This window comes from Giraffa tippelskirchi, chromosome 4 (genome assembly GCF_054371585.1).
Source record: "Giraffa tippelskirchi isolate mGirTip1 chromosome 4, T2T-mGirTip1v1.2.pri, whole genome shotgun sequence".
Lineage (NCBI taxonomy): Eukaryota > Metazoa > Chordata > Mammalia > Artiodactyla > Giraffidae > Giraffa > Giraffa tippelskirchi.
Window position 1 is genome coordinate 127,121,235 of NC_137278.1, and position 9,738 is coordinate 127,130,972.

Consider the following 9,738-nt stretch of genomic DNA (forward strand, 5'->3'; position numbering starts at 1 on the left):
TGCCTTGGAAACAAACAGAGATCATTCTGTCATTTTTGAGACTGCACCCAAGTACTGCATTTAGGATTCTTGTTGACTATGAGAGGTACTCCATTTCTTCTAAGGGACTCTTGCCCAAAGTAGTAGATGTAACGGTCATCTGAATTAAATTCGCCCATTCCAGTCCATTTTAGTTCACTGATTCCTAAAATGTCGATGTTCACTCTTGCCATCTCCTGCTGACATCTGTGGTATCTTTTAAATTTGTATATAATCATCAATGTTTGTTTTCCTTTTTTTGTTTATTTTGTTTTAATTCCTATGTAAGGTTTTTTCTACCCCCAAGATATTTTCCTAATCTCCTAAATGTCCATTTAACCTTTTTGTTTCTTTTTGGTTTTAGATTTTCAGGCTCTATGGAATATATTTTATACATAAACATGGTTAGAAATAACTTTCTTCTAGGTGAAAAGTTAATTTTACTTATATATATGATATTATATATAAATGATGTTGTTATATCTTTTATTACATGATTATTTCACCCACTGAATCCCAACTACCATTTGTCTATGTATTACTCTCTTATGCATCTGGCCTGGTAAAGTTACTCAGGGCTGGTGGTTTTCGCCACAGAAGGCAGGGTGGCTTTCTTTGCTGTGAGGAACTGAGACATTAGTAATCCATGTTTTTCACTCACTGCTTCACATTACTCAAATTATCATGAGAGGTGACATTGGACGAAGGGCAGGTGGAGAACAAGAAGGCATCAGGGAATCCAGTGGCTTTGGCACTTAGTCGCCATAACAACAGTGGTATTTTATAAATATCACAGTCACCTGGTTTCTTCTTGCACTGTTAGAACTGATACTTCAGGGAGTGTAGGAGGGGCTTCCCTGGTGGCTCAGCGGTAGAGACTCCTCCTGCAGTGCAGGCAGACACAGGAGACAGGGGTTTGAACCCTGGGTCAAGAGTTGGGAGACAGAGAGACAGGCAGGCGGAGTGGTGAAGTTCTTCACAGCAACTTAATTTTTAATGAGCTCCATTTGCTGTATTTTCCTCATATAAAACTATGTGGTGGGTATAGCTGGAGCCTGGGTCCTCTGCAGGGAAACTCTGGGCTGGGTCTTTGTAAGATGGTCAGTGAATTCCTGATATGCAGACTCAATTGAGCACCATATCTTTCGAGAGATCAGGGGTGAGATAACTGTCAGTCTTAGAAATGGCATCAAAAGTGGCCTTGGTGAAGTTGCCCAGGGTGACACGGCAGCCCCTGGCAGAGGTGCAGCAGTGGTCATTTCTGGCCATCACCAAGGAACTTCTTGGGCATGGGGGCTGAGATGATGCCAGTGCCCCTGGGGGCAGGGATGAGGCGCACCAGCACAGAGCCATAGTGGCCAGTCACCTGGGCAATGTGGGACTTGCAGATCTTATTCCCCCAGTACCCTCATGGCACAGGATCAATGGAGAGCTTGGCAAGAATGATGGCCCCACGGATGACAGTGGCTATCGTCTTAGAGCACTTGACACCCAAACCAACGTGACCATTGCAATCCCCAGTGGAAACAAATGCCCTGAACCTGGTCCCCCGGACAGCAAAAGCATCTGCTTTTGCACAGGCATAATCTTCAAAACTCATCGTTAAGGGATGCTCCCAGGAAAAAGTCAATGATCTCAGATTCCTTGATGGACAGAGGGAAAAGATATATCTCCTCCAGGGACTTGATCTTCACATCCCTGACCAGACAGCCCAGTTTGGTGATGAGGAACCACTCATCCTCGGTCTTGCCTAGGCAAGACCACAGCCTCAGGCTCCACAGCCTCGGCCCTGGCCCAATCCCTGTCTCAGATACCGCAGCCAAAGCCTCCACTGAAGCCACTGAGGCCTCACATTCCAGGGCCCTAGGGGCCTCTAGGCCCTCCCTCAGTACCAGCGTCAGCCACCATTTGGTGTGTTTTTACAGAGAAGAAGCCTTCATGGCAACTTTGAGGGAGTCTCCCATTCCCTGAGGGCTTCCAAGTTGGCTCAGTGATAAAGAATCCCCCTGCCAAGTAGGAGATACAGGTTCGATCCCTGGGACAGGAAGATCCCCTAGAGAAGGAAATGGCTACCTATTCCAGTATTCTTGCCTGGAGAATCCCATGGACAGAGGAGCCTGGTGGGCTACAGTCCATGGGGTCGCAAAGAGTTGGGCATGACTTAGTGACTGAGCACAGACACCCATTCCCTGGAGTCACAGAGAAAATTGATCTGAGGACCTCAGGAAGGGTCTGATTGGAAAACTTTCAAAGTTACAACACCAACTGAAAGTTCCACCCCTCTAGGTCTCTTACACAGAAGTTAGAAGTAAGATCTTGCTGTGAGAGTATTGAGAAGACATAGTTAAGACCAAGAATTTTGAACCTTCAGATTCTCCTGAATCTCCTTGCCAAGTAAGAGCAGCTTACTGTTCATCAATCTGGTCTTAACTCATGGTTTTTTGAGGGTTTTTTTCCTCTTGAAGAGCTCCTTGACTTCTGGCAAACTCAGTAATGCAGTTTTTTTTTTTTTAAACTGATCTATGCAGGTTCTATGTTTTTTGTAGTGGAAGGAACTTTCAGACTATCTGCTCCATAGTCCTGTCCCTCATTCGCCTCTAAGCTCACACTAGGCCCCTACAAACACTCTGAAAATGCTCTTGTCAAGATCGTCCTAAGTCGCCTTTTGATTGATTAAACCTCACTTTGTCTTCCTTGACCCATCAAAGCATATGACACAGCTCATCATCACAGCATCCTTGAGATACTGTGTCTCCGAGGCTTCCGGGCCACCTCACTCTTGGTTCTCCTGCCTCCTCACCGGACAAGGTTGCCCTGTCTCCTTTGCCGATTCCTCCCATCTTTCTGATCTCACCCTCTTCTCTCTCTCTCTCTCTCTTTCTCTATGCATGTTTAAGATGATCTCATCCAATCTCTTAGCCTTAAATATTAGCCAGCCCAGAAATATTCTCTGAACTCCAGCCTTACGTATCAAACTGCCTGCCTGGAAGCTCCATCAGAATGTCTAATGAGACCACACTCGTGATTTCCAAAGCCTTCCTCACCAACTGGGTTCCCTCAGAGGTCTTCATCAATTCAGTCCATAGAAATTCCCATTCTTATAGCTGCTCAAAACTGTCATCATCCTGGACTGCTCCCTTGTGTGAGTGACCACTAATAATTTTCCAGCAAATTCTGTCAGATTTACCAAGAAAACACTATAGAATCTGACCACCACCAACCATTTCCTTCAATACCACCTGGTACAAGCCAACATCCTCTCTCCCCTGGATTATTGCAACATCTTTTTAACTGTGTGGTGGAGAAGACTAATGACCACCCAATGTCATATTCCCCTTCTTCCTTGGTGACAAAAACCTGGACAACACAGGCAATAGGGAAACTATTTCCCAGCTGCCCTAGAAGCTAGGTGTGACCATGTGGCTCAGTTCTGGCCACATAATCAGAGGTGCTGCACAGACTGCTGGGAAGACTTATGGAAGGAGAATGAGCTAGCCCTTCCTCATTCTCACTCCTCTTGCTGCCTTCAGAGTGCTCCATGGCTGCAGCTTCAGTGTTCATTATAGAACATGAAGTGTCCATGGAGGGTGGAAGCCAGGCGCTCAGAATAGTGAAGCAAAAATATAGAAGAAGCTTGAGTCCTTAATCACTTTGTGGAGCTACCCTACTAGCCATAAACTGTGTGCCTCTGGATTGTTTTAATAGAAGAAATAAGCCTATCTTGGGTTTTCTGTAACATAAAGCAATCATGGTTGATGAATGGGTCTCTCTGCTTCTACAGCCTATTCGCCACTCAGCAGCTAAAATGGTCCTTTTCAAGTATAAGTCAGATCATGTAGAAAATTAATTTATGGTTACCAAATGGGAGAGTGGAGTGGTGGGGGAGCAGGCAAGGCTGTGAATTAGGAGTATGTGATCAACATATTCACGCTCCTCTATAAAAAATAGGTAAACCACAAGGACCTACTGTATACCACACAAAACTATACTCAATATCTAATAATAACCTATAATGAAAAAGAATATAATATGTACGTATTAATAGGTATAACTGAATCACTTTGGTGTACACATGAAACTAACACAACATTGTAAATTAACTATACTTCAATATTTTAAAAAAGTAAGATCATATCACTTCTGCACTCAAATCCTCCTATGGCTTTCCTTGTCACTCAGAGCAAAAGCAGAAGTCCTCACAGTGATCAGTAAGACCCTAAATGACCTGCCCCCCGCCACTACTTCTCAGTATGCATCTCCCAGTACTACCCCTCTTGCTCACTCGGCTTCTGCCACCTGATTTCTTGCTGTTCCCCCATGTGCCAGGATGCTCTAGCCTCAGGGTCTCTGCCCACCCTCTTTGGCCACCTTCACTCCCTCACTTTCTGCAGCTCAGATGTCACTTATCCAAGAGGACTTCCCTTATTACCCTGCCCACAGCTTGGAGGTCTCCATTACCAACCTGCATCATCGTCATTATTGCCTCAGTATACTGTGTGTATTTGTTTGTATTCTGTGCCTCCCTCCCCTTCCACAAGGATACAAACTCCACAATCACAAGCACCTTGTCTGTTTGACTGCTGCTCTATCCCTTTCAGGGCCCAACCTGGAAAATAAAAACATATCTGATGATTTAGAAGAGGGGATTTAAAGCAGGGAACTTACACAGATGAGTAAGAGCCTGAGAAACTACCCATAGAACAATGAAAGGGAGAGAAGAGAGTGAAGATTCAAGGGAAGGTGGGTGAGTGTCAGCGAATTTTGCCCCTGGGCTTCAGCCGTGGCTCCCCAGGAGGAGGGAGGCAGGATGGAGAACGGCATAGAAAGCCCTCAGAGGAGCCATCCAGCCTCAGGCGTCCGAGCACTGCACAGGGTCAGCGGAGTTGTTTAGGTCCTGAACCTGGAGGAGGCCTGCTGAATATGCCACATTCAGAGGCTCACTCCACACCACACAGAGGGGGCCGGTGTGCCCAGATCCCATTCTGTCTCACAGGTTCAGGGCTTCATTTCTCAGCCATCCCTTACTAACCCTCCTGGGGCTCCATTCCAACCCCCAACCTTAGCCAGGGAAAATGGCTTCATGGCCTCACTCTCTCAGCCGGTCCAGCTCCTGGCATCAGAACTGGCAGGCATCTCCCTGAAACCTCAAATCATTTGCTCCTGGGGATAGAGGCTGGGTCACAGCTCTCCAAAAAATAAGCCATCCCATCCAAACTTCAACTTCTCTTCCAGCCAGGTAAAGCCCATTGCCTTTGGAAGGTTACCTGCTGACACACAGTTCTATCCTAACGCCCAGGGACCTTAGGAAGCCTTTCCAAGCTGCAGCCACCAGGGTCAACCATGGTCTTCGCTCCATGAACCCAAAGGTGAAGAAGAGGGAGTTTCTCAGGTCAGACATGTGTGTGTGGTGATGAATTTATTTCACAATGTCTTAAATGATGAAATTTATATTCTCAGGGAGGGAAAATATGTGTGTTATCTGATTCAAGTTCAAAGTAATGAATCCATTCAATCATCAGTACCATAAACAATAAATCATAGTCAGAGACATGCAAGGAGACTTCCTTTAAACTGGAATATTAGTGCTACTAAAAAATCAGTATGCAGAGAACAGCCTCAGATAAGTCTGTCTGGGAAAGTATAGGACTTTTGATACTGGCATTCACCAAGGGATAGCAATCCTAATGAAACACTGCCATGATTAGGGGATATTGTATAATGTGACTCAGAGAAAGTTCCTTTGCACACTTATTCCTCACCTGTTCTAAGGACAGACTCTCTGAGTCTCTCACTCTGGAACTCTCTTAACTTTCTCCCTCTCCAATCTCTCCTTCTCTTTACTGGTCTCTCTCTTCCTATCTTGCTTTGCAGGTGTCTCTGTCTCTTTGTATCTCTGCCCATCCACCTACCAAACCCTGTTCTTCCCTCTGCCCTGACTCATTCAAATGCCCCTTGCCATGAGCAGGTACTACCAGTTCCAAAATCCTCACCCACAAACCTGAGAGTCTGACCCCAGGGCCTCAGCCGTGAACAGGAAAACCATCCTCAGTAACCTTGACAGGGTCAGACCACATGGCCCAAAGACCCCCTCCTTCAGTTTCCTTTCTCCTTCTTCTTTCCCCTGACCCTAAATCCATTGATCCAGCTCCTGCTGCTTGAGAGCATTGACTCTGCGCTTTGTCAAGTGTTCCCCAGGGTTCCTGCCAGCACCAGCTTGGCATTTACTTTGGCATTGATGTTGCCCCGCTTCACTCTCCCAAAGTCACAGCGAAAGTAGGCTGGGGAGGTGGGGTAGGGTGGGGGCAGCAGTAGAGACCAAACCTTGCACAAGAAGCTTTTCCCAAGTCACCTGGGGGCCCCATCTCCCCTTAATAGACAGCCCAGAGGGTTCCAAGCCCTAAGCTTAGAACGCCTCTCAGGGGAATGGGGCGGGAGGGGCAGCAGAGAGCTGGGAATCCACGCAAATGGACCTCCTGGCCCTCTCTGCAGGCTCCCCTGAGCTGTTTACATTCTTCCTTCAAGTCTCATCCTCTGTCTTGCTCCTTGAGGCACTCCTTTCCCCAAGACTAGCCTTGGGACGTTACAATTCAATTAAATTATTAAATTGAATTAAACGTACAACGTGTGCACAAGTTCACAAACAAAACAGATACACAATACACACGTGCCACACACAAAGATAACCATACCACACACTCACTCACAGTGTACACACAGACACAATACACACAAACATGTAAGATGCACACACATTCTCAGACACAATGCACACATGTGCACACCAGCCTCCTCCTTGCACTAAACCCACAGGCTGCAGCATCTCTGTTTCTCTCTGTCTTCGCTCATCCTGTCCTTGTTGACTCTGCAGTGTTTATCAAATGCGCGCGCTCTGCCCCACACCCACTGCCCTTGGACCATCACAGACCCTCATAACTCCCTTCTGGCCTTCCCTCTTACATTACAGGCTAGAGTGACCTCCACTTCCATTGAACTTTAATCAAGATGAGAGCGTGAGAATGAGGTCATACCTTTCTTGTAGACTCAAGAGCTCAGCATCTCCTCAAGGCCGCTCAGCAAATAAGGGCAAAATGGGAATTCAAGCACAGCCACTCTACCCTAGAACCTGTGCTTTGCTACCTCATACACAGGGTCCTGACCTTCCGGTGGTAAACTCAAAGCCACAGCTCATAGGCCATCCCGTCTACCTTCCTGCCTCCCTAATGGCTGACCTCCAGCTGCCCTGAAAGGACAGGCAGAAATCCGCCCCCACCTGGAGAACTCTCTTACACCTCTCCATCCAGGAGCTCTCCAATGTCACAGTCTCCTCCCCTTTGACTGCTAGGAGACCCTCTCCTCTCCGCACAGGGTCAGCTCAGCAGCATTGGTCCCTGGGAGCTGTCAGCCAGAGAACAGGGGACTCATGGAGAGTCTGGAAGAGAGGGTGCCAGGGAGGCTCTGAGGCTCAATGTCAGAATCTTGTTGTGAACAGGCATTGTCTACTCTGCCTAGGGGATTGCCTCACCTTGCAATGGGACCCTCCCTATTCTTCCCAGCCCTTCACTAGAGCACACACGTGCATGCAGACACATATACACACACTGGCACACTACCCCTAATATCCCAGAAAGTAAGAAAACTTCACAACAAAAATAAATATAGCCTCAATTCCTGGATCAGGATGATCCCCTGGAGTAGGAAGTGGCAACTCACTCCAGCATTCTCACCTGGAAAATTCCAGGGACAGAGGAGCTGGCAGGGCTACAGTCATGGAGTTGCCAAGAGACGGACACCACTGAGAGACTGAGCACCCATCTTCTAGAAGAGTAACAACTTTCATCTAGGAGCAGATGGATTGTTGTTTGTGCTGTTTTGTTTTGTTTCTTAAAAATACATTCTGAGAATTTCTGACAGGCCTTTTATCAGAAAGTCGAGTTTCCCCTGGGCAATAAGACAGAGAGAACTAAACTCATCCCTGTGCAGAATGGTGCCTGATACATGGTAGCTCTCGACAAACTGAATGAGTGAGAGGAAAATGTGAAAATAATTACAGGGCGGGGGGCTGAAAGCCAAGAGCCCAGGGCAGTGGGGGGCCAGGAAGAGAAGTGTTGCGGGAGGAAGAGAGGCTAGAGGAGGAGGTTAGTGGGAATTTGTGTCCCCCATAGCCCAAGAGCATACGTTGTGGGTGATTCATCCTCATAAAATTGTTTGTCATCCTGTGATGTCAACACAAACCTTCAGCAAGAGCCTGTCTCACACAATAGCTTCATGCCGGTGAAGCTGGAGTTGGGGGTGGAACTCAGAGAAAGGGAACTAAGACTTGCGTTTGGGGAGATTGAAAGCCAACAGAATAGCTACCGAGAACAAGATGCCAATGAGACCAGCAGTTCTGCAGGAAAAGGAAATCACAGGGAGAGTGATTATGAGACCAGAAGCCCCTAGGGCTCCAGTAGTATTTAGGGGTGGGAGCTTGACTTTCTCTATATGTTATTTTTCATGTCATAGAAGGAGATTAAATTAAAGAAGTTTGGAGAACGAGAGACTCCCAGCCTTGACATGTGCATGCGTGCTAAATTGCTTCAGTCATGTCTGACTCTTTGTGACCTCACGGACCCTAGCCCACCAGGCTCCTCTGTCCGTGAGGATTCTCCAGGCAAGAATACCGAAGTGAGTTGCCATGCCCTCCTCCAGGGGATCTTCCCAACCCAGAGATCAAACCTGGGTCTCCCACATTGCAGGCAGATTCTTTACCATCTAAGACACCAGGGAAGCCCTAGCCTTAAGATAGATGTATCTATAAATACCCAACCATAGCATGTATCCAGAAAACAGAGTCACAAACTTACAGCAAAAGGTAAAGCCAGAATCAAGATATAGTCTCTCCCCCAGCTCCTCCCCTCTCACTGCCAGTCTGACATATATGGGTGGAATGACACCCACCTAAGCCCCTTCGCTTCTAAGTATCTCTGAGTTATTAAGGAAGCAAAATCCCTCCATGTCCCAGCTGGTTCCTTCCTTGTTGCCAACTCAGAAAAGGGAGAGAGAGTGGAATTCTACCCAATACAGAATCAGAGGGAACCAGGGATCATGGCCATTTGGGGGCATTTTAGGACTCAACGGCCTCCCAGGGTTCCTGGAGTCTCAGCAGGGAACAGGAACCCTTGTGTCCTTCATACTCCACTGGGCAGCTTTTTTTTCCCCACCTCATGAACTAACAGGAAAATAAAAATTCTGTTTGTCCAAGTCATTTCCATGAGTAAATTGGCAATTCATGTGTCTGGGCTTGCCTCTCTAATGCCTCCAGGGATTAAAGGGATGGGTCAGGAGGACTGGGAGTTGGCAAGGACCTAGATCCGGTTCAGGTACCATCAGTACTTTAGAATCAGCCCCAAGGGCCAAAAGTAGATCGAGGCAGAGAGGTAAGCTGGCAGCCCCCTTCCCTCCTGCTTAGGACTCCATCTTATCACAGCCTCCCATAAGAACCATTCCAGGCTCCAAATAACTCTCTCCACCTCACATTTATTGTCACCGTTCATTTATAGGGGTCCCCAAAATCAATTCCACCAAGCTGATTTGTCCTGGTTTTGTCTCTCCCCTTGTATATCCAAGATCCACAGTAAACAGTCTCTAGATTGGCAGCCCTAAGTTCCACGCACCCTTCTTTCTAACTGCTTCATAGTCTCTTCCTTCAGTATGTCCCCAGAAGGAAGAGACCTATGAAGT

The 9,738-nt window shown here is 47.1% G+C and overlaps 1 pseudogene; it reads right to left on the reverse strand.

Moving 5' to 3' along the window:
• Positions 1–1,049: 1,049 nt before the first annotated feature.
• On the reverse strand, positions 1,050–1,926 carry LOC145544487 (small ribosomal subunit protein uS5 pseudogene; annotated as a pseudogene).
• Positions 1,927–9,738: the final 7,812 nt, after the last annotated feature.